Below are 23,950 nucleotides of genomic sequence, written 5' to 3' on the forward strand. Positions count from 1 at the left end.
TGTCACTGTAGTGCTCAAGACTACCAAGTGTTGTCAAAATATCTTTTTCCCATATCCATCCAATTCTGCAGAAATGCAGTTTTATCAACGGAGACCCCTTATTTTAGCATAGTCTTTTCCATACCGTATGCTTAACCTCTAAGCAGAAGGGATGATACAAGAGGATGGTGTATATTCTATCTCCCTCACCCACAATCTGAACCTGTAGTGTTCAGTATTGGATGCTTGAAGGCAATTGTGCATGTGGTGTCTTAGTCGTTTGCTTTGACTAAAGACATTTTTGACTAGGAACTTGGAAGAAATGAGACCACAATTCTTACTTGCTTGTTTCTTTAAAATAATCCAGGCTGAGGATTCATTTTAGCAGTAGAACTACAGAGAATCTGGCTATATATCTGACAATATAAAAAAGAAATACAGACCTAGATGGTGAAAGAAACCTAACAACCACCTCCTCAGGTTTAAACCTTCCTTTATTCTGTCTCATTTTATTGAGAATGTGTATGTAACTACCTATGTAACTTTTTTTTTTTCCTTCCCTTCAAGTCCTTTTGTTCCATTTGAATACTCCAAATACTTGCTTCTAGCTTTGTCATCAGTACAGAGCTCAAGACTCCTTTTGGACCATGGATGAAATGTATCTGGGTTTATTGGTCAGTACTTAAAGCTAATATTAATCCTCTCCATCTCCTGGAACAAAGCTAGGCTTTTTAATGTCTGTTCAAGAGGGCTTTGTGTGACTTCAATGAAGATCACTTGCTTAGGAACTACTTGGTACAAAATACCTTTTGGAGATGGGCCTTCTGTTGAGCTGGGTCTGGGTAGGCTTTAGGAATTGAGCTGGTCTCGGAAACTTGAAGTACTGGGGCTGCAATGAGATATGTAGCTCAGGGTTCCATCTTGTGCCCACAGAGCTGAATGACGTTGCATGATGGGCTTAGGTCATGCAAACGAATTGCTGTAGCGCAGGCTTTGGGGTTGCAGGTAACTCCTTGATTCTTTCATTAGCTGATTCTGCATAGCTTCACAAAAGTGAATCAGAAGTATCACTGTACAAATAGGATGATGGAGGCATTAGTTTGACAGCTTTAATGAATGCTGATGTTGGATTCCTGCAAACTAACGGAGACCTAATTTGTTTAATTGTTGTCACTTTACATTATGGATCTGTGCCCTGTGTCTCTAGGGCTCTGCTCTCCATCCTTTGCTTTCCCCTCCACCCTCCCAACCACTCAAAGAAAAATATTGTTCCAGTCCAAGCAGAACTGAAAGAACCTCAAAACAGGTGCACAGGTGACCCATGTTTTCTCCTAATATCTTTCTGTACTACAGCAATATAATTTCTTACAATTGCTTATTTATTGCATTTTTTTCCCTGCAAAAGGATATAAGAAAAAGCTCCTTTTTTTTTTTTCTTCTTCTTTCCTCGGCTAAGACAGTCAAGGACTGGAGCAGGCTGCCCAGAGGTGTTGTGCAGCCTCCATCTGTGGAGTTTTTCAAAAACAGGCTGGACAAAGCCCTAAGCAACTATCTGATCTCATGGCTGACCTTGCTCTGAGCAGGAGGTTAGACTACAGACCACCTGAGGTTTTTTCCTACCTCAATTATTCTATGCTTCTGGTTATAAAATACATGAAGCGTTTTTATACTCTTGGTTTTAAGTAGGGCAGGGTCAAATGCTAGACAAAGTTTAAACTGTGGGTTTGCAGGACATTAGTATAGCAGAACATACAGCCCATAATACAGCACTTTTTTTGTAAAACTGTGTAGTTCATCACTACTGAACTACCAGCATTAGAGCAGCATTTATGAGTGTGGTGTTTGTGTGGTACCAACTGCGTGGAAGAAAATGAGCCAGTAACAAGAAAACTTAATGGTAACAAGAGGACTTAGTCTACAGCCCAGGGCAGCAGTAAAGTGCTGAGGACTGAGATCTTGGAGGAGGAGGGGGTACATGGAAATGGAGGTGATGCTGCTGGAAATGGTAGCGAGGACACATGTGGCTGCAGCAACTTTTAAGTTGTTGATGTGGTTCCAGGTTCTGTCTTACCTGCTGGTGTTCATGGGGGAATTTACTGCTTTCCTCATCCAGCAGTGCTGAATGGCTTCTGTGGCTGCAAGCTCTGGTTGTGAGTGTTGCTGCTGAGAAATGCATGACTGCTTCAGCTGTGGCTGTCTAGCAGCAGTGAGTTTTCCTTTGTGGCTCTGTTATGTAGGTCGATGCAGAAAGGGTTTTATGGTGGTTACTGGGCAGCTAACTTGATGCCTTAACCTCAAAGGTGGCTGCTTTTTTATTGGTTTTTTTTTTGTTTTTTTTTTTTTCTGTCCTATTGGGTTTAGAGTTTTTTTCCCCATATGAAAGAAATAACTATTGAACTGGCTGAATCCTTTTTTCTCTAGATGTAATGTGCCTGTAGGAAACAACCTAGCTGAAAAAAAAGCACTGTGAGAAACTGTTAAGAGATCTGTTGCAAGACTTTCTTAGGTTATTCTGTTGTGTGTTCTGAATTGCTTCTGCATCATATGTACTGATGATATCACTTGAGAACAGTGGTTTCTCTGTTTGTCTTGTTTCAACCTATTTGGCATTTTTTTTTTTGGTGAGTGATAAGGGTTTAGTTCTTTCATGATTTTATCATTGTAGAATTTGTTTTCCTGGGCTGTAGCTTTTGCTTGTTTTCCTTCTATAGAAAGAAAATCTATGACATTTTCTGCAATACCCATTTTCTTCCTGATGTTTTATTCCCTGCAGGTTTTTGTGCTGCAGCCTCAGCTTTTTACCTGCGGCTAGCCTACACATCCTTCTTGGTTGCTTTACACTGTGCTTGTTGTGCACATGCAAAATCTAATTTTCAGTCTCTGCTTATGTCTTTACTGTTATTAATAATGTTTATGTGTTTTTTTTTCTTTTTCTAAAGTCTTTGGCCAGCTGAAGGCTTTCTTTTGTTATAATAATTGCATAAAATCCTATATGGAGGTGGGGGGACTTCAGTTACTCTGTTTTCCATCACAGCACACATGGGCTTTTACACTCACCACGAGTCTGCCACTTAGGACACGTGCTTGAAGGGTAGCATTGCATACACTGATAGCTCTAAATGTCCGAGTTATCTTGGTAGAAGCTACTGAAATCAGACACAGTTTCTGATTGAATGATTTGGCTTGGCAAGACACTGTTTTGTTGTTTCTTCAGTTTGTAAATGTAATTCTTCAAAAGCTGCAGGACAGTGGAGTCCCCAGTCCTGGGAGAAAAGATATACAGAACCAATGCGAATAATTAAGTAATTTTTCAGGAATAACATGTTCTATGTGACATTGATGCTGAACTTGCAGTGATTTGTAAGGGGTTCTGTAGCATGTATAGCCTGTGATGTGTATAGCGTGTGTATGAGCCATGAGATCTAGTGAATAGAGTCTTGGCCCAGCGTTGTTGACTGAAAATACCTTTTGCAGCAGAAGGAATATATTCAACTGGCGATCAGAAATGGAAATGAAAAGAAACTAATTATGAGAAGGGGGAAGGAGTAATAGTCTAGAAAAGTGCTGGGAGAAGGGGGGAAGTGTCTGCCTGACCCCTTATATCCTAGAGCTTAGTCTTACAGAATAGAGAAATGGAAACACAACTCTTAATTACAATTCCTCAGGGACCATTCCTACCCCGAGAAACTGGAAAAGAAGTTAGACCCAGAAGTGAGAGGTGCCGAGGGTGTGAGCAGACTGGGAAACAGGCAGTAGAAATAGAAATGGAAAGTGTTCTCATGGCTTGTTTTTCCAGTTCTCTGAACTCCTTCAGACAACCAACATGAATTGGCCTGGATTGTATTTTCACCCAATGTATAAAAATAAAACACGTTTTGAAAAATGAGTGATGAGATATTACTCCAATCATTTTTAAAAATAAATCAGATCAAGTAGCTGTCATACTGTGAAATCATATGCTTTAACTGGACCATACAGTGTGAATGATGTAGTAGGATTTGCCAGGTTGAGGTTTCTAGACATAGAGATGTCTTGCCCTGTAGGTGTCAGCACTTTTCTTGTTATTGTGACTTCCAGCAACAGACAGCATCAGGGAAAAAACGGGTTTGTTTTTTATATTAAAATATCAAGTGGATGTTCTTTGTCAGTGAACACTAAAGTAAGGCAGTTTTATGCGATTAAGAGGCAGAGCTCTCCTTACTGGATAAAGAGGCTTCAGAAAAAAGACTTGGTAAAAATGTTACTTGCAGAATATCATATAGCTGTTTATAAAACTATCTAAACAATAGGACAAAGCCTTTGGCAAATATTGATAGGAGGAATGGCATTCATCAGTTGTAATGAACTTCTTGATTCCACAAGCATTGCTATATGTGACAGCATCTCTTAGGTTAAACATTAGCTCCAGGTTGGCTAAGTTCTGGCTCTTGGAGCAGAGCCAGGAACTTCTGAGTGAAGAATGTGGCGTAGGACTTTGTTACTCCTTATGTGTGACTGGTTCACATTCATCTTTGTTTACCTGCTGTAAACCCAATGAGGGCAGAATTACTTTAACTCAGCTTTCCTGGAAGACTGGAGTCCAGCTCTGGAAAGGTGGTTCAGTGCTGAGTAAACGCATAGGATTCAAGTGTCTGGAGAACCTGGGCCTGACACCTTAGAAGAAGGAGGAGGAATGTGTTTTCAGCCCAGTGCTGTTTATGTAAGATTTTTTGATAATTGTGGTTAGGAGGATGGAAGAGTGAATTTGAAACACCTTTTTAATACACAGATAGAAAATTGGCATGGAGTATCCTCTCTCTTGGACCTGGTACTCTCTCAAGTGCTTCAAAAGTCTTGACAGTGTAGCCATTTGATTCAGAAATAATTTGGGATTTGTATTTGGAAGATGCTGAAGCTCATTTTTGTAGCATTCCTTGCACTTGTTGCTCTGCATTGATCCTGGCTAGCAATTTGTGTAGGCTGACCCCAGATTTCTGACCTTGTGAATTACCGAAGAGAGCACTTGGCACTTACTTCCAAGGCAGTTCGATAAAGTATTATTAGCTGAATTTCCAAACAGCAGTTTCTGATGTATTAGTTTCTTTGGCTGACAAGTCTGATTACGTTGACTCATATTCTTCTTTGGACCAACACTTCTTGGCCTCTTCCTAGAGAGCTGATTTTACAGCTATGCAGAATATGTCCAGAGGGGACTGAAGAGATGTCAGTGACAAAACTGAAGGTTTATCCATGGTAACACACATGTGATAATACTTCAGAAGGGGGAAGGAGATACTGCATTTTCATCTCTACTCTTAAGAGCGGATGCATCTCAAATCCATTATTAAACAGATGGCAGGATCTATAATTGAAGTGCTCTGTGTGTTTGTCTTCAGACTAGCTGTACAGGAAATAAAGGTACCATGGGGTATGAGTCAAGCAAAATAAAATAAAATAGGGCTAGTTTCTGTGGACAAGATGGTATGGAGATTATTTTTTGACTTGAGTTCATGCATTGAAATAATGAATTTATCTATGTCAAGCCTGCAGATTGAGTTGATGGAGCCAGTAACTCCTGGGGATGTTGCTAAGCTTGTTTTAAGTGAGGTGAGTTGGGCAAAGGCAGCCTGCCCCATGCAAAGCCAGCAGCAGCAGAGAGCTTGGCCTTGGCCACAAAAATATGCCCGTGAAGCTGCATAAATACATGAGGTGCCTGAGTCAGCCTCTGTTTATGAGAGAGAGACTCATGTCAATCAGCTTGTACCAAAGGAGATACCTATGTGAAGCTGCATGTGGACACTTCTCTGCACCCTTTGTGTAAACTTGAACTTTAGACCATCAAAATTAGAACTGGTTGGGAACCATTTACAAGCAGTCCTTCACAGAAAGTGCTGATTTGCTGAAAGGTAACTTCTTGGGCCCGAGATGCCTGTATGTGTGCCATGGATCCTTTCTCCTTGCAGCAGAGATATGTCTGCAGGGCACTCAATCCCTGCTCTGAACCAGGTGTGCCATTACTCTGAAGTGCTGTAGTTGTCTTTGCTGTAACTAGCATAATTCATATAAATAGCTGCATATTATGGAAAAGAAACTCTGTAGCCCACAATTAGGAAAAAAAGAAAACCAGAATCCCATGTAGAAGAATTGTTTATAGTCCTTGCTCTGAGTTGAGAAGAACAGCTGCTTTGTTTATCAAGGGAAAAGTCTAGATGCTTTCTTAAGATGCAGAACAAAATGTTACTTTTTTCATAAACTGATGTTTAACTCCCAGCCAGTGGTACTGCTGATACTGGAAAAGTACCAATTGCTGCCTGGGAGTGTTTTAGTAGGATGCAAACAGCAGACAGGGCTTCTCTAATCCAACAGAGAGCAGTCTTGCATTTAAAAAAGGAAACACTAATCTGTTGGAGAAGTGCTGTTGTGTCTGCTCTCCTAAATTAGGAGTGAGAGCAACTACCCAGAAGCTCTTGATTTTAGAAAAATGTACTTCTGTTTTTCTAAACAGGTCCTCTCCCCTTCTATCCCTATACCTGGCTGAATATCCATCTGCAGAGAGTGGATGAGCTTCTTGTGAAGGTGTTAAGTTTCTGACTGCAGCTCCTGGCTTGTCTTTTCTCTCTTACTTCATCTTTGCAAGTGCTTGCAGGGCAGAAGTGGCTTCTCGCTGTGTGCCGCTGTGTGTCCTGCAGCAGTGGTCTGCTGCCAACCCCAGGAGGTATTGGTGTGGTGTGCCTGGCAGCCTGCAAGCTGCATCCCCACCTGGCCAATTGACTTTTCTCAAAGGTGATGAGTTTGTGGAGTGACATACTTCACTTATAAAAGACAAGTAGCAATATGTTTATTGATATAAACCAGTGATTTAACAAAGTTTGATGGTAAATGTGACAGTGGTTTAACAAGATTGGATGGCAAGGTTCACTTGATATTTACTTCATAGAGGACAGGGTCAGGCAAAACTGTCAGGGAGACCCTCCCATTGACTCATGAGGTTCAGAATGGACCCCCTTGCTTTCTAAACTCTTTCTCAGAGAGGAATCTAGGTGCAGCTGGATCCACTTGTAGTCCCAGACTTGGTCAGTGGTTTACGTCTGAAGGAGTATATGTGCGCAATCAATCCTTTATATGACTTAGCTAAGATTTCAAAGTTTAGCATGCTATTAATCACCTACCAAGAATCTGTTGCAGCAAGGAATCTCTCAACCTCAAGGAGTAACCTTGAGAGGGTTCCTACTCAAGAGGAGGTCCTGGTGTGCAACCTGCTGCTGTACAGGAGAGCTCAGCGGGCTCTGTGCTGTGCACTATTCATGGAGTAAGGTAATGGATTTGTAGTCATATTTACATACCAACTACAGGTGTTAGTTTCTTCTGGATTTGGCTTGAGTCACACACTGGTCAACACTGTGGTTTAAGGTGGGTGCATGGGTCACAATAGCTCTTGGCTATTGTGTTGTCATCTGTCTGCCCCCAATCCACCTCGAGTTGGATGCAGCTGTCCTGACGGGACACATCTGTTACGGCTGCCACTGGTGGTTATCGATTGAATGGGGATACAGGACATACAGGCCAGGTTGGGCTGGGGGGGAGCACACCACCTCTGCCCAGTTTGCTGGCAGTCAGTATGCACACACCCCCGAGGCAAAGACCATCACTCCCTTTGAGCTTAAAGGGGACCCCTGGATCACTTCAGCAATGCAGCTCGAGCAGATATCCCCATAAGCAGAGTTTCATCGCTGTGTCCAACCCCTCTGGACTATCCCACATTAGCAAAACAAGGCTGGATTCCCTACTGCTCTTGCAGTGGAGTGAGTGTTGCCTGGCTTGTTGCAAACTCAAGCTGGTGGCACAGTGTGACAGATTGTTGTATGTTGTTTGTAGACAGGTATCCCCTGGGCTTCAGGTTATGCTTTGCTTTTTTTGTGGCTAACATTCAGACATTAGTCACTTAATATTTTAAGATACTAAATTAAGATATTAAATCTCCCTTAAGAGAAGGGAAGGAGAGAAACTATTCTTAGTGTGTAGATCTTACTAGACCTTAATAAAAAAAACTTTAAAACTTTTAATGCTCTTGATAAATTTCCATTTGCTTGAGTAGAGAAGAACTCAAGTGGATTTCTTAAAATATTTAGATGATAAGTTTAATTTGATTAAACACCATGTGGTTTGCCACTGAGAAATGTTGCCATGATGGAAAAAAATCTCCCCTTCTGAGATCAGTCTGCTGAGATCAGTTAGCCATGCTGATGGGATGATTCAAGGCAAGTCTGACAATGGGGTACCTCTGGGCTCTTAGCAGAGCTGCAGGGGAAGAAAAGTAGAAATAGGTCTTTTTTCTTTTTTGTTTTTTTTCCCACGACAGAGCCACGTTGTGTCTGTCAGCAGAGGCTCCTGCCTTTTCCTGCTGCTAACCTCCCCTTCACACTCACAGCACCTTTATTATGCTGAATGAGAAGAAATGGAGGTGAAATGCTTCCCAAACTGCTCCTGAACATCTCAGAGGGCTTCAGAAAGGTCTGTGCAGGGACCCAGAGCTGCAAGAGACAGCAGGGCCACTGGGCAGTCACAGCCACTGGGTGTTTAATAACTGGCAGAGAGGACTCTGACGAGCTGTACTGTCTCCGTAAAAAGAAACTGTCTCCTGAAGGTATGCACTGATAACTGAGTCTTTCAGAGCTGCAAAGCTGTATGTAGCTGTTACGTTTGGAAGGATGGTTCTGTGCATGAGAAAAATTAAAAGACAGAAGCCTTACAAAGTGTTAGAGGACATGGAGGGTTACATGCTGGGAAAAAATACAGCAAGCTTTTTTTGATGTTGTGGGCTTCTTTTAACTGTTATGTTGTATTTGTGTCACTGAAATAAATCTCTTCAGTCATAATCACTCTAAAGTTTAATTTTTCTAGAGCAGTGAATTGAATGGTATCTCAGGAAGAGGTTAATTATGCTTCAAAGAAGAGATGGCATTCTGCAGTAGGGTCATCTTTAATCTGGGATTAGGTGTCCCCAGGGGGATTTACACTGGCATACTTGAGTTGCCTGATCCCTCTAGAGCACTGCTTGCCCCTTCCTTTGTCCTCACGTGGTTTTATGGGTTTCATCTGCTTAAAGTTTGCTTTGTCATACATTATGGTCCCTGAGGTATAAAAATAGGAGCTAATTTAACACCAAGCTTCCAGCTGCCCATCAATCTTTACTTGCACATGAAGGGGAAAAATGACAGAAAATCTTCAAATGCTTCAAAGAAGTAATCAGATGAGTTTACCTGTCAAATAAGGTTGGGTTTTTTTTAAATCATAATATTGGTCTGGTAAAGACTGTAGTTATCCTCTGGGGTCAGGCTTAGTTTTTTAAAAAAGCCAGATTTTGCAGAACTAGGCTCCTATCTCCAAACCAGTTTTGACTTTTGCAGATAAATTCATTGACGGATGGGATGCAACCAGCCCTTCCTGCCTCCTGTCCCTTGTTCCTCAGCAAATTTCTGCCCCAGGAAGCTCTGCAGAAGTTTGACACCCTGCAGAGTTTGCTCGCTGTGCAAAGCTGCTCTGTCTCTGCAGAGACTGGTTCAGCCCATCTGATTTCAATCTGATTTAAGGGATTATTAAGAAGGTGGCTCCAGCTCCTGACCTCACCTGGTCAGAACTCAGAGCAGTGGGTGTCTGAAATAGTGGCCATCCAGGGCTTGGTGGCAGTGGCTGAATGGATGACATGGCCACAGCTGGCTGCTGGAGTTGAGATGTGCATGGGCTGTGCATGTTTGTGTTTCCATTCCTTTGGTTTTTATAGTCCCTTCTTTTTACTAAAAAGTTTAAAGGAGGAGGGGAGGGAATGGCCTATGACACTGAAGTGTCCCTGGATATCCCTTCCCACTTGGGAATACTTCCTGGAGGGTTTTGGCTTTTTACAGCGGCTTCAGTGAGCCAGTTTGCTGACTTCACTTCTCAGACACCCAACACACATGTACAACTGTGGGATGAAAAGCTTTTCTCTTGGGTTTTGTAGAAATCCTAGCACAAAATGTAAATCCCCATCTTGAGCATTGTCTCTATATATTTAAAACATGTGGATATATACCTCTCCTCTCCTTACCGTGATCCTGTAGCCAGATACTCAGTGGCCTCCTGGCTTCAAAGGCTAGTCCCAGGAAAGCATTTTCCATTAATTATCCAAGGCTATAGAGCAACTACAGCCTCTGACTTTTACACTGACAAAATGGTCAGAGTTTGCATTTGGGGAGCACTGTGTGATTCTTTTCTGCCCTGAAGTGAGTGATTGGCACTGATGTTTTGTACTGGGGATGAATTAGATTAATTTGCTGGCATATTGCTTTGCAAAACAACAAAAGTGTTGTCCCTGGAGCAGATTTGTTTTTTTCACTGGCAGCAGCAGACGGAGGGGGGCAGGCTCTGCTGCCTTCAGAAACATCCTGCTTTGGAGCAACGGTGGGAAACGATCGAAAGCAAATTTGCTTGCAGCAGATAAGTTTGAAAAGGCTGTGGAAACTGAAGCCAGTTATTTTCAGGAGGAAAACTCACCGAAAAGTAGCATGAACTTGTCTTGGTCTTTCTGCAGAAGCTCTGCCAAGGTGGACAGAGGTATAACCAACATGGGTGTAAAGAGGAGGGGTGACACCCCCTCACACTCTGACGTGAGCTTGGATAGCTTGTATGAATGTGGAGCTTCTCCCTGATGCCTCTGAGACCTTTCAGCAGTTTGTTTTATTTCAACAGACTGAGGTGCTTGAGTAACATGTAGCGTCCTTCTCTTGAAGGGGCACTTCTGTATGTTGTCAGGATGTCAGACCTGGCTCCTGAGTGAGAGGCGGAGCTGAGGGCTGTGGCCACAGCCTGGCACCCCAGGAAGCTGAGAAAGGGGTGGTGGCATCCTTCACAGAACCTCTTTGCTTCTGCTACGTTCACAGGTGAAGAAGCAGGTTAAACTGAGTGGAGGAGCTCAGCTTCTGACATTGGCACTGCTGATGACTTCCACTGGGCCCTCCCAAGTTGCTTCTCTGCCTCTTTTCTTGTCAGTGAGATGCAAATCCAGCATCACCGGCTTTGCTGAAGGGCTGTGAGGACTTGATGCCATCACTTCTGCAAAACCTCTCCCAGGGGAGATGGGTGCTGTAACAGCATTTCTGTTGCTGGAAGTACAGTGGAGGGAGCCCAGCTGAATTACTGGCATGCTTGCTCTCCTGGGGACACTTCAGCATGGGGTCCTTGGGCCAGCTGTGCTGAGCTGCCTTCTGCCAGGGTTAAGCTGCAAGAAAGCTGATAGCTTAAACCAGGCTTATCTAAGGTCTTTGTGATTTCCCCAGCAGGTTCCATTTTCTTCATTCAGAGGACTTCAGCAAGGCGGTACGTAGGGAGGCTGGGTTGGAAGGCTTAGCAGCATGCCTGAGCACCCTGACCTATTTAAGATACCATTCTAATACGCTTAACACGCAGCTCATCGGGACTAGCTGGGGTTAGGTATGTCTCCAGCCTAAGGACAACTAGCAGGTGACTGCAGTGATCCTGTACCCTGTTGTTCAGCTGCTCTTGTATTGCCTGGCTGATCCATCATAGCATTGTGGAAGTAGCAAAAACTGCCCATTGTAGGTACTTTCTCATTTTGCCATTCCTGAGCTATTTGCATTTTCATGTAGCTGTGCACTTCCCAGTTATGACTGTGGAAAGCAACACAGAGGTCTGGATGCCTGAGATACTGTTCATTACCCTAATCTTTCTGCATCTCTGTGGTCTTAACCATAAGCTACAGGGAGGTGAAAGAAAAGAATTGGAGAATTGTTGGCTTTGGATATTTAGAAGCTGAAGGGTTTTGGTGGTGCTGAAGGGGACAGATTTAGTGACTGTCCCTGGACTGCCCCCAGTCCCAAATATCCATGGACTAGGGACTGTGCTCTTGAATTTCATAGCAGCACCTATAGCTGTCTGTGTCCAACCCTGATCTAGATGCCAGCGTTTATGATGGTAATGAATGCAGTCACCAGGATCCTGGTAGGTTTTTTTTCTCTCCTTCTCCAAACAAGTCTAAGTTTCCATGTAATGATGAATCCATTATGCTAATTATAGCTGTGGGGAAAGGTTAACCTTGTCTGCCAACATCTGCATTACTGAGACACAAGTCAGACTCAGGAAGAATTTTTCTGCTGCAGATCTGTATTTAATCATGGTAGCAGTTCTAGGCTTTATTATTATAACAACACAGACATCCTCCATTAATTCATAGCGTACCGCTGTGCCTATCACACGTGGGCTTGAGGCTCCAGTGCTCAGTGGCTTCTTGGGCTGCGTGAGGCTGCCTATGGATGGGTGCTGTGGGGAGCAGGCTCAGGGCAGAGATGGCAGTTTTAGGAAAGGAAAAAATGCTTAAACCAAATGAAAATGGATGAAGGTCTTCTGAGGTTTGGGACATATTATTAATATTTAGAAATATCACCCATAGCGCAAAAAATTACAAGATCATGCTGTGTATCAAGTAATTTTGCTGCAGGCTTATCTTTGCCCTAAGTGGGACAGTAGAGAATGACTATGACTGCATTGTGCCATTTTATTTGTAAATAAAAGTAGGTAGGCCACCAGTGACTTTGCTCTAAGCAGTATAGATATATCCTTATTAATATTTTTTTAAAAAGTACTTCACTACTGAAGGCTGCTTTTCTAAGGAATTATAACAAGGTTGGAAAGGCCTTGCAGCTATCACCGTGATGTTTGTGTGGTACCTGCAGGACAGTGTCGATGCTGTAGAAGTGATGGAGGTATTTTCCCCTTTTCCTGGGTTACTGCCAGAAGTCATGCCAGGGCTTGAGTCAGTGGAAGACCAACTATGAGTGAATGGAGGGAGATGCCTCAGGAGATGTTCCAGCTTTGTGCTGCCTCTGTACCAGGCTGTGTCTAAAACACGCTGAGCCCTGAAGGAATTAATTTGCTGTAGATTTTCAAACTTGACTGAACTTAAAACTTCAATTCCCCAGAAAGCTACTGGAAGGTTGTTCTGCATCCTGCATGGCAGGGACAGCCCTGTCTTTGCTGTGAAGAGCTCCTATGCAACATTGACTGCTGCTGCTGAAACATAGGGGTCTAATGGATAATTTTGTATGAAGCTGGTAGGGAAGTTGTGTATGTATCTGTGTAACCTGCATATATAGTGCCACATATGTGTTACTTTCTTCTATATCCTCTTTCCCTGCTCTGAACTGTGTCTCCTGTCAAATACCTCTAGAGGAAATGCTGTCAGACTGGGGAGCCTCACATGTGAAATGCAGAAAAGCCTCCTACCCTGTCAGACCCTTCTGGGTGGATCCACATCACCTATTTCTGTCAGATACTTTTAAGAGACATCTTAAATTCATAGCAAAAATTCATCTCTGTCCCATGGGTAAGTTGATTAAAACTCCTGTACTGAAATGCTGAAGAGCAAAGAAGAAGCCAGAAGTGTTAATGAAAAGTTTGGAGATAATTAAAATCTAAATCTGGTAATCCTGTGAAAACAGGTCAACTTTCTGTGCTAGGTGCTGCCTTATTTCAAGACAGATGATACCAAATTCTCATGAAGGCACTGAAATTGGTCAAAATGCTCATTGTTCCACATGCAATTGGAGATGCAGCACTCAAGTGTCCAGCCACCAGGAGTCTTCCCAACCTAAAAAAAAAGTCATAAAAATGAAAACTGCATTGAGGGATTTTTGCCTTTGATTGTAGAATCAGTGGTTTATGCTCAGATCATGGGCCGGGACTAGGTTTTCTAAAACATGAACATGATAATCAAGCTCAGTCATATGGCTCCAGGAGGAAAACCTGATGTTCTTGTTATCAGTGGCACCAGTTATGTAGCAATACAATTTTCTGAATTTGTGTCACTTTGAGCAATAAAAAATTGGTTATTTGTATCACAAATAGCAAAGACAATAAAATATTAGTTCACAGTATTTCAAAGAACACAAATTATTTTAAAGGAAACAGAGAACTCTTGCAGGAGACGCTAACCTGTACTTTCCCACATTCCCCAGAACTTTCTCTTGAAAATTTAAGTACTTTACACAGCCAATTGAAATTATTGTTATAATAATTTATGATGGTTCAGTCTGGTGCAGCAAAACACACAAGTGGGCGTTTTGCCAAGTGTGACTGTAACAGCTTGAAACATGAGGCTGCACAAGAAGTTGGGAGGGGACACAGGCAGGACAGCTGACCCCAGCTGACCAAAGGGATATGCCATGCCATATGATGTCATGCTCAGCATATAAACTAGGGGGAAAGCTGGCCAAGGAGCTGCTGCTTGGGAACAGGCTGGGCATTGATCGGGTGGTGGTGAACAACTGTTTTCATTTGCATCACTTGTTTCTTGGAGTTTATTTCTCTCTCTTTTTGTTATTTTCCTTTTCATTGCAATTAATTATTATTATTGCTGTTATTATAATATTTAAATTATTAAACTATTCTTAACCCATTAATTTTCTTACTTTTACCCTTTCAATTCACTCTTCCATCCCACTAGGGTGGTGAGTGAGCCAGCAACTGTGTGGTGCTTAGCATTATCAGCATTATTCTCATCTTAAATCCAAAACACAGCACTATACTAGGAAGAAAATTAACTCTATCCCAGCCAAAATCAGGAAAATACCTTTAAGATCTGGAGAGAAGGGATGTGCCATCAGGAAGGACCTTGACAGGCTTGAGAGGTGGGGCTGTGCGAACCTCACAGAGTTCAACCAGGCCCAGTGCAAGGTCCTGCACGTGGGTCAGGGCAATTCCAGGCACAAATACAAGCTGGGCGATGAGTGGATTGAGAGCAGCCCTGTGGAGAAGGACTTGGGGGTATTGGTGGATATTTCTCAGGGCTGACGTGTGCTCACAGCCAAGCAAACCAACCGTATCCTGGGCTGCATTCAGAGCAGTGTGGCCAGCAGGTCGAGGGAGGTGATTCTTCCCCTCTATTCTACTCTGAAGTGCTGTGTCCAGCTCTGGGATCCCCAACATAAGAAGGACGTGGACCTGGTCAAGCAAATCCAGAGGAGGGCCCAGAAGATGATCATGGGGCTGGAGCATCTCCCTTACGAGAACAGGCTGAGAGAGTTGGGGGTGTTCAGCCTGGAGAAGAGAAGATTCTGGGGACACCTTACAGCGGCCTTCCAGTACCTAAAGGGAGGTGCAGGAAAGATGGGGAGGGACTCTTCATCAGGGAGTGTAGGGATAGGACGAGGGGTAATGGTTTTAAACTGAAAGAGGGTAGATTCAGATTAGAGATAAGGAAGAAATTCTTTACTGTGAGGGTGGTGAGGCACTGGCACAGGTTGCCCAGAGAAGCTGTGGCTGCCCCCTCCCTGGCAGTGTTCAAGGCCAGGTTGGACGGGGCTTTGGGCAACCTGGGCTAGTGGAAGGTGTCCCTGCCCATGGCATAGGGGTGGAACTAGATGAGCTTTAAATCCCTTCCAACCCAAACCATTCTGTGATTCTATGATTCTGTGACTTGAAGACAGAGGGATTTAGTGTGGTATGTATATTTACTGCAGCTTCTGGATGGAGTTGGACTTCTGAGAATGGGAACAGTAAAGCAGAAAGGATTGGAGGGTTTTTTTTTTTTTCTGCAAAAAGAGTGATATTGAAATGACTGTCATCGCCATGATGTTTAATCCCTGCCTAACATCTGCTGTCTGTAAAGCTTTGACTTGGATGCTGGTGCCGTAGTAGTTCTCTACAAAGCATTCAAGAGCTGTGCAGGGTGCTGGTATTTCTGTAAATGGATTTTTAGTTATCTGCTCAGAAGAGGCTGAAAAGTCACTGGATTAGTCTCTGGAGGAGCTGTTCCTAGTTTTACAGATCATTTGAGCGTGACACTTTTTTCAAAAAAAGAACTGAGATGAAAATATTAAGAATAACACAGGTTTTGTATTTTGATTAAAAAATCCAAATAATGTTTTAAAGTTAGACACAAAACTTTTCATCTTTTAAAAAGATATTGAATTGCAATTGCAAATTATGCCAGCAACATTCTTATGTGGTTGTATCAGAAACGCAGTGCCGAAAATGTAGAAATGTGTTTGGGAACTTGAGTTACAGTTGAAGGTCTGTTGGCAGTAGCGATACTATTATATTTACTTCCACTGAGTGCTGACGTAGAAAGGCCATTTTCAATATGGACATTTTCTGAAGTACATTTACCTGTCTAAATGTCTCAAGTGACGATGTGGGAAAGAAAAACTGGCATGACAGCTCAGTTATGCCCTTCTCGCAGTGTGGGCTGAGCTATGGCAGCATCAGGCTCTTGCCCACTGGGATGTCAGCCCTGGGAAATAGTAATTAAAATATCCCCACACAGAGCTGTCTGTCTGACGTAGGGTATTTCAGGCCCAACAATGTCATGGCCAGAGAGGACAGCACACAGCCCTGTTTACATCCTGAATTACAGAGGCAGGCAGAAATGATGTGTGGGGGACGGTGAGGTGTCTGACAGGGGACAGAGAGGGCAGCTGGCAGGGTTTCCAGTGAGGACCGTTTTTTTTCTTCCACTTGCCCAGTACATGCAGGGACTGAGACTGCTTCTTTGTAAGAAATAACATTCTGTGTTTTGTATTCTTCCCAGGGGGATGTTGCGTGCTGTTCCCCGGCTCTTGCTTTGAGCTCAGTTCCAGCCTGCATATGCCACAAACTGCAGCATAATCTGCAGTGAACCTGGGCTGCTGCCTGCCTTGGGCAAAGCCAGAGAGAAACCAGCTTCTCTGGTGGGTTTTGGATCAAAACACACAAATGTTTTATTGGCCAAGATGTGTGTGGTCACTTGCTGGTGCTATGTGTAGATCCCCTTTGGATGTTTTTAGTGTCCTCACATGAGAGAGAAGCCATAGATGAGACAGCATCATGTACATGTATTTTCCAGTTTGTGTTTTGATTGTGCTTCCTTCTTTCATTATTCCTTATTATGGGAATTACAGCTGGAAAGGTTTTGTAAAAGAAATATGGTTGAGACAGTTTGTGCTTAGGAGTATCAGATGTTTCATTTCAGGGTTCTGTGAGCCCTTCTTCAGAAACAAAAATCACTTGAAGATCTTCCTTTAATATTTGATTTATTCTGAAATAGATAGTATTTCACCTCCACAGCCTGTCATCTTATACTCTGAAAGCTGGAATAGTTTTTACAACATCTGCATGGCCAGCTATGGAGGAGGAGATTCAGCAGCTGTGCACATCTGCTGTGCTGCATACTTCTCGCAGGTGTACTCTGTGAGATCTGCTTTTGTCAGCTGTTCCTCAGGATGAACACAGACAGCACGAAAAAATGAATTGTCTGTGTTCTGCTGCTCAAATTTATCTAGCGATTTTACCCTCATCTGATTAAAAATTTTGCAAACCAATCTGCAGTCCTGTGCAAGGAGTAGGATGCAAAAAGATTCATGCCTGCACCAAGCTCTAATTTGCTTTTATCACTCACTTCAAAGAATACAGATAGAGAAATGAAGTTAATCTTTTTCAACACAAGGTATAAACCAAAACTAAACAGAAAATTTTTGAGGCAAATCTAAGGGAGGAAAAAAAAATGCTCACACTAATAGCAAAACACTTATTTACAGGGGTATGTTATGGTTTATGATCATCCCTGAAAGAATCATCATAATATTTTTAAGCAATTCAGGCTGAAGCATCACTTAATTTCATTCTAGGTACAAGCAAGACAGTTGAAGCTGAAGATTGGAGCTGAGACACTCTATCTGAATGACACTTTTAAGATTCAACTGGACAGGCTGTCAGTCCATCTTGTCATGTCTAGACTCTGCTTTTGCCAAGAAAGTTTGGATCTAATGATCACTGAGGTCCCTTCCAAATTGTTATTCTATGATTCCTTTTTTGACAAATAATTTACTTGTTGAAAAAAGGCAAATGGACCGGGCTTTTTTTTGCTGAGCTATTTGCTGATTTAATCTAAACATATTCCATTGTATTTTCCCTACATTTAAATTTGAAAAGTAAAAAAAAAAAAAAAGTCATGCTAAGATAGGTGTTTCATCCAGTCCTAAAATGATCAAGGGTGTATTTGTCACTTCAGCTTCAGAACTGAACTGGTCCTCTCACAGGATCATCGCTCCCTTCAGTTGGTAACACAACACGTGAGACAGCTGCGAGGCCACTGTGTGTTCCCTGACATCCAATGGAGATCAGTGCCAGCTGCTCCCCTGGGGAGAGTCCTGACAGGTCTAGAGACACAAATGTATGTTCCTGCATGGATTTACAGATGTTGCTGCTTTCTAAGGGAAGAGGAACTGTCTTAAATTCGTGGGGCAAATTTCCTCTTCTCCAAACCCTTTTGGTTTGAACTCCCCCATGGGAACATGCTTGGAGGGAGGGATGCCTGGCCGGGGCTGCTGCTATGCCCCATCCCACTGACACCCCTGTGGTGCCTACACCTGCCAGAGCAGCAACCACAAAACCACTGCAAAACCCCATCAGCTGATGGGACCTGATTGGGCAGGCAAAGTGCTGATGTGAGATTGTAACCATCTATGTCAATAGGTTCTTCTGTTGGAGAGATGTAAAAGACAAAAAGGTTTTAACTCTAGGTCATCCCTCAATTTTCTTGACTTGCTGAGGAGCAGTGCTGTGTCTGTGTGTCATCTGGCTGATACCTGGAACAATGATACTTTGGAATAAGGAGTAAAAACCTGTATGAAAATAGGACAGAAGTGAAGGGATGTCTTAATTACAGTGGCCCCTACCAGCCTCTTAGCAGTGACTCATTCATCAGCTTCACCATCACATACATTTTATGTATGGCATTGTGGTGGTCAAATAATACCTTTTATTTTAGAGCAAAAGAGCAGAGGATCAACGCACTGAAGAAATGTTTATTTCCTAATTGTGCAGGAGCAACCCAGGGAATGTGATCTGTAACAACAGAAGAGGCAAAATGTGTTGTCTTTCAATGCACCAGGTTAGTTCCAAAATAGATTGCAAATTCCTGTGACTGGAGTTTCAAATACAGCTGTGTTTGCATAGCACAGGTTGAAATGGCTCTTTGGCAGAGTAGTGTATTTCTAAACAGACACACAAAATGCAGCATGGGCTTCCTTTCTGGCAAATATTTGGTTAAATGGATGTTGTTAGGAATGTGTCCTGCTCTGCTGTTGTTGACACTAAGGATTTGTCATTGCAAGTTAGGGGAAAACATGCTTTGTTCTTTCCAAAGACAGGGAGGATGGTGGAGGAAATCTATACGCCTGTCCCTAGTGCAGGTTGCAGTAGAGTTTTACCCCACTGTCAGCCAAAATGGGGATTTTATTCCTGCTGTATACTTGAATCAGGGTAAAAAACCCCAAGAAATGTTGAACTTGATGCTGCAGTCGTTGTAGTATAATGGGACAGATAACACAAACACAAGGTCTAGCTTCAGCTGCTCTGAACTTGCACTTGCAGGGACCCTTGCAGTCCTGAGTTATTCAGGCAACTGCTGGGCAAGATTCAAGGCTGAATTTATCTCAATATCATAAATCCACCAAAGCTTTTAAAACCAGAATAGACCAGGTAACACTGGTCTTCAACCAGACACGTCATCTCTGCTTTGCCAAGATCACTACTGGCTTTAGGATGTAGAGAGGCCGCAGTCAGTCTGGAAAGAGAGATGTGGGCAGGCAATGGTTCAAGGTTTCCCAAGCTGTGGATTTGCTTTATGGGAACAGCCTGTAGTTAAATAAATCTGGAGAACTGTGCTAGAGAAGGTACCCTTAGGAAGCAGTCCAAGAGGGAATAAAGTGCAATGGAAAAGGTCCAGTGACCTGGGAATTGCCATCAGAAAAAATAAAGCTGGTTGTATCTTTCTTGTAGGCAAGCTGGTTTTGGAAGTAGTTGACCTAAAAATAAAATGGAAAACACTCACACACACACACACACACACACACACACACACACACACACACACAGAGGTCCTCCAGGGTGCCTTTGCCCTGCATTCAGCACCTGACTGCCTGTTTGCGCTCTGCTGGCATGCTTGCCTTCCCTGGGCTGCCCTGGGGCTGAGGGATCCTGTGCCATGGCAGCCTAGCACCTGAGGGACAAGGTTGGCAGACATCCGAGAGCTTTTTATCTTCTATTTAGTTCTATTTGGAGAACATGTTTGTCTGCTGGCTCTGAGACCCAGCCCAGACTCACCCCAGGCTGCTGCAGCTGCACGCTGTACGGTGCATGCGCTGGTTCAGGGAGCCTCTCCCTGGCTACCCTATTAATATGCTCTTATTTATAGAAAGCATAAGAACAAGGTCAGGAGAGACTGAGAGAGACTCATATTTCCTTTCCCTTTTAATTTTTTCCTAAATTCACACTGCCATGGTTAGCATCCAGGCAGGATGCAGAAGACTCACCTCCCAGTTGGGTTTCTATCAGACAATGACTTGAGTTGGCATTTCTCACATTTTTATAGAAATACCTTTGCAGGTGTTGAGTTTCAAGACTTTATCATGGAAAGCTTCAATTGCTGTACAGGCACTTCAGGAGAACTGGCTGGAGTTTTTGTAAATAAATGTCATTTCAGATTAGTAACTGGCTTTATCCGGACACTGATAAACGGATATTTGACTCCTGAGTATATACATTATGCTTCAAGATATGGCATTATTTGCAGTGGGTGGTCAGAGCTCCATGTGTTTTCTTGGTGCTGCAGCTGAGTTTCTGTAGCTGTGGTGGAAATGGATCTCTAAGAAATGGCATGGGGATGCTGCTGCTGCGGCTTCTGGGGGAAAAGGAGAGAGCAGGCAGGCTCTGGGCTCTGCTTGCAAATGGTTCTTTACTCAGAAAGTAAGCAATTAAGTGACAAAGGATTTTGTTATCCTTTGCAAAAAGCCATCAAGGTTTCTTCCCTCCAGTACTCTTCTGTATTTGTGTGAAAAAAACAATGACAGTTAAATGAGCTTTATTAAATCTTTCATAAAACACGTTAGCTGTGGAGAAGGCAGAGAAGTTAAGGTCTAGCATTTTCCCTGAAGATTTTCTTGCAGAGACTCCTACAAATACTACTGTCTTCAAGTCTGATTCCTACATGCAGTTGCTCATTTTTGCACACAGAAATTCCTGTGACTGTTTCAAGAGAAATCTCACGGATTTTGAATTTTCTTCTGTTCCATCTGAAGTAATTTTCCCCCAATACAATTCCATCTGAAGTCCATTTTCTGCATTTTTCTCTATTTTTTTGAGTAACGTGACAGTGGTTTTAAGTTCAGGATCAGCTGAATTAGCTGAAGGATCAGCTAATTATTTTTAAAGGCTCTGTACAGACAAGAGGCAGGTTTTTGGGGTCAGCTATACATTTCTTAGACAATCCCATTTCCTGGGTATAAGTGGTTTGATAAACCACCCCTAGATATGAAACCCTCTATGAGAGCAATCCAGGTCTGTGTTTTACAGAGATTTTGGAAAAAGCAAAGGCTGTACATGCTCAAATGCTGATGTTAATAAGCTGTATCACAGGTGACTGACAGCTACATTTCCAATTTCAATGGTTACCACAGCGCTGCTTGGATTTGTTCTGTGCTAATTAAGTTTGAGCATGTCTCAAATTTGTGTTAGTATCTTTCTATTATATTAACATGTAATTGCAAATTTAAAAGTGTGGCTAGCAGCCTACACAGTACCTTTCACAAAACTAATCTAAATGTCTTGAAAAAAAAGATTTTAATTCATGTTTAATGAGATAACTGACAAGAGACTTCTGTCTTCTCTCTCCATTTTTCTTATTTATATTCCTAGATGCCTATTTTATCTGGCTTTCAAGCCCTCACTACAGTGGAGTTTTGCTGCTTAAAATAAAGCAATTCCTCTGCAGGCCAACAAATGTAGTTCCAAATCAGGAAGACCAGTATTTGGCTTCTGTGCTTCACTAACCTGTGCTGATGCTGTGAGGAGGTGGGTTGTTTCTGTGTTGATCCTGGCAGTGTTGGTGTGTTCAATAACTAGACCTCTCCACTGTGACTTATAGCAGATCAGAATAGCAAATATTATTGCTAACTTGATTTTGTGCAGCTCCTGATGCAAAGCAATTCAGGTTTTTGTGTGCCTCCTTGTTTAACAAGGAATGTAATTTGTGCAGCGTATGTTTAGTGTGGAAAGACAACGGGAGGCATATTTCCTCCCATTTACAAATCAAACCCTCCACGTAAACAGTGGGTCAAATCACAGAAAGCTTAGGGACGTGCTTCATCTCTCATATGCTCTTTTCTTTGCTGGATGGTGGGTGCTTTGAGGCTGCAGTTACGTTTTCCTCTCTCTCTCTCTCTCTCAGTCCAGACAGAGCTTGGTGGACTGTCAGCTTTAATGTCTCACAGAGTGTCATAAAAGGAGCATAGCAGTGGCTTGTATAAAAAGTATCATCTCTTCTTTTACCTTTGCCTTTCATGGTTACTGTATTTTTAGTGTAGTTTGAGGCAGCGATCAGAATGAAAATGTAAAACTCTCACTGTAAAATCCTGCAACCAGACTGCATATCTGGTGTTTGGAGAGGGGTGGAGTAGTGTATGCCATATACGAGCTCTCTTAGGCCCTTGGTTTGGGTTTAAAACTCTGGGTTAAAGCCCTGGGGCCCAAATACTCTTGTCCATCCTTTGAACTCTCAGTAGGGAAAGGATGCTGCTGCAAGGAGAGCTTGGACCCACATTTCAGGCAGCTCTGTGCAGGTGATTAAAGATCATCCCCACCAAATGAGACAACAAAATCGTGCAGAGTGTGAATGAACAGGAATCTGGTTATTATAATTATCCCTATTAAGGGTCAGGGTGTTGGGGTTCAGGGTCCCTTGGGGCAAGTTACAAAGCGAAGGGGCAGTCTCTGTCCCACCTTTGTTGCACTGTCGATGGGGCACAGCCTGGGCTGACTGTTCCTTGCTGGCATCTCCAAGGGCTTTGGCTGGTATTTCCATTTTATACTGCTGTCTTCTGTGACTCAGTGTGGAGCTGTGGGTTGCCTCATTCATTCTCTAAAGAGGGAATTGAGTGGTCTGGGGTCAATCTGTGTGACCTTCCCCCCCTCCTGTTTTCTTGAGCTCATTTTTTTAGTAAAATTGAGTTCTTTATTGCACCTTGTCATTTTGTAAATCACTTTTATACGTGAGTGATATGAAAAAGGAAGCCAATGAAGAGAAAGCAATGCCACAGGGTCTATTTATAGAGCAGTGCACTTACTGAAGCATGCCCTGTTTGCTCAGGTTTTTAAGTTTTTTGGGGCAGGAACTATCTGCATAGGTCTGAATGAGACCTAAGAGGGTGGCACTCAATTTTGGGTGGGGTTCGTAAGAAGTGATCACTCCTGCTAAGAGGGAGATACTCACAAGTGCTTAACAGTCACTGAGGCCATTCAGGGAGATGTAAAATACTTGTGTTTGGGCAACAGCATCGTCATTTTTCTTGGGAAGATATTTGAGTGACCAGGGAAAAAGGTATGAAGTTCAAACATGGAGCCAGGCAGTACCTACTGGGGCAAGATTGGTGAGATCCACAAAGACAACACTGCCGGGTGATGTTTGCCAGCCTTGCTGTCTCCTCCATGCCCTGATGGGGGATGTGAGTCCATGAGAAACCACCATCCTGGTTTAGCGTATTCTACTCTGAACTTGGACCTGAAATCATGACTGTGTAAATACACATTTGCCAAAAGCACAAAGAAAATTCTCATTTTCGCAACACTGAAATAACAGGATATTTCCTCAAATTTAGCTGCATGTTTGATATTGGCTCAAACTGGTTTGAGCACACAGTGTACAGGGGTGTTGACACACCAGTCTACTTGGCAGAAACTCCATGTTATAGTCCAATTTTCTATTTGTATCTGGCCTACCATTTGATACCCATTATAAAAGCTGCACCACATAATGATCAAATTGGGCTGACAATCAAAAGGAAGCCAAGATCTGTAAAACAGCCATTGCAAGGGGAAAAACCGAACGGTAGATTGACAGAAATGTAGATGGCAGTTTGCATTACATCTCCTTCCCCTTCTCCATGCTATGCCTGAATAATTTGCAGTA

This window comes from Athene cunicularia (assembly GCF_003259725.1).
Source record: "Athene cunicularia isolate RWA chromosome 2 unlocalized genomic scaffold, athCun1 chr2_part1, whole genome shotgun sequence".
NCBI classification, from domain to species: domain Eukaryota; kingdom Metazoa; phylum Chordata; class Aves; order Strigiformes; family Strigidae; genus Athene; species Athene cunicularia.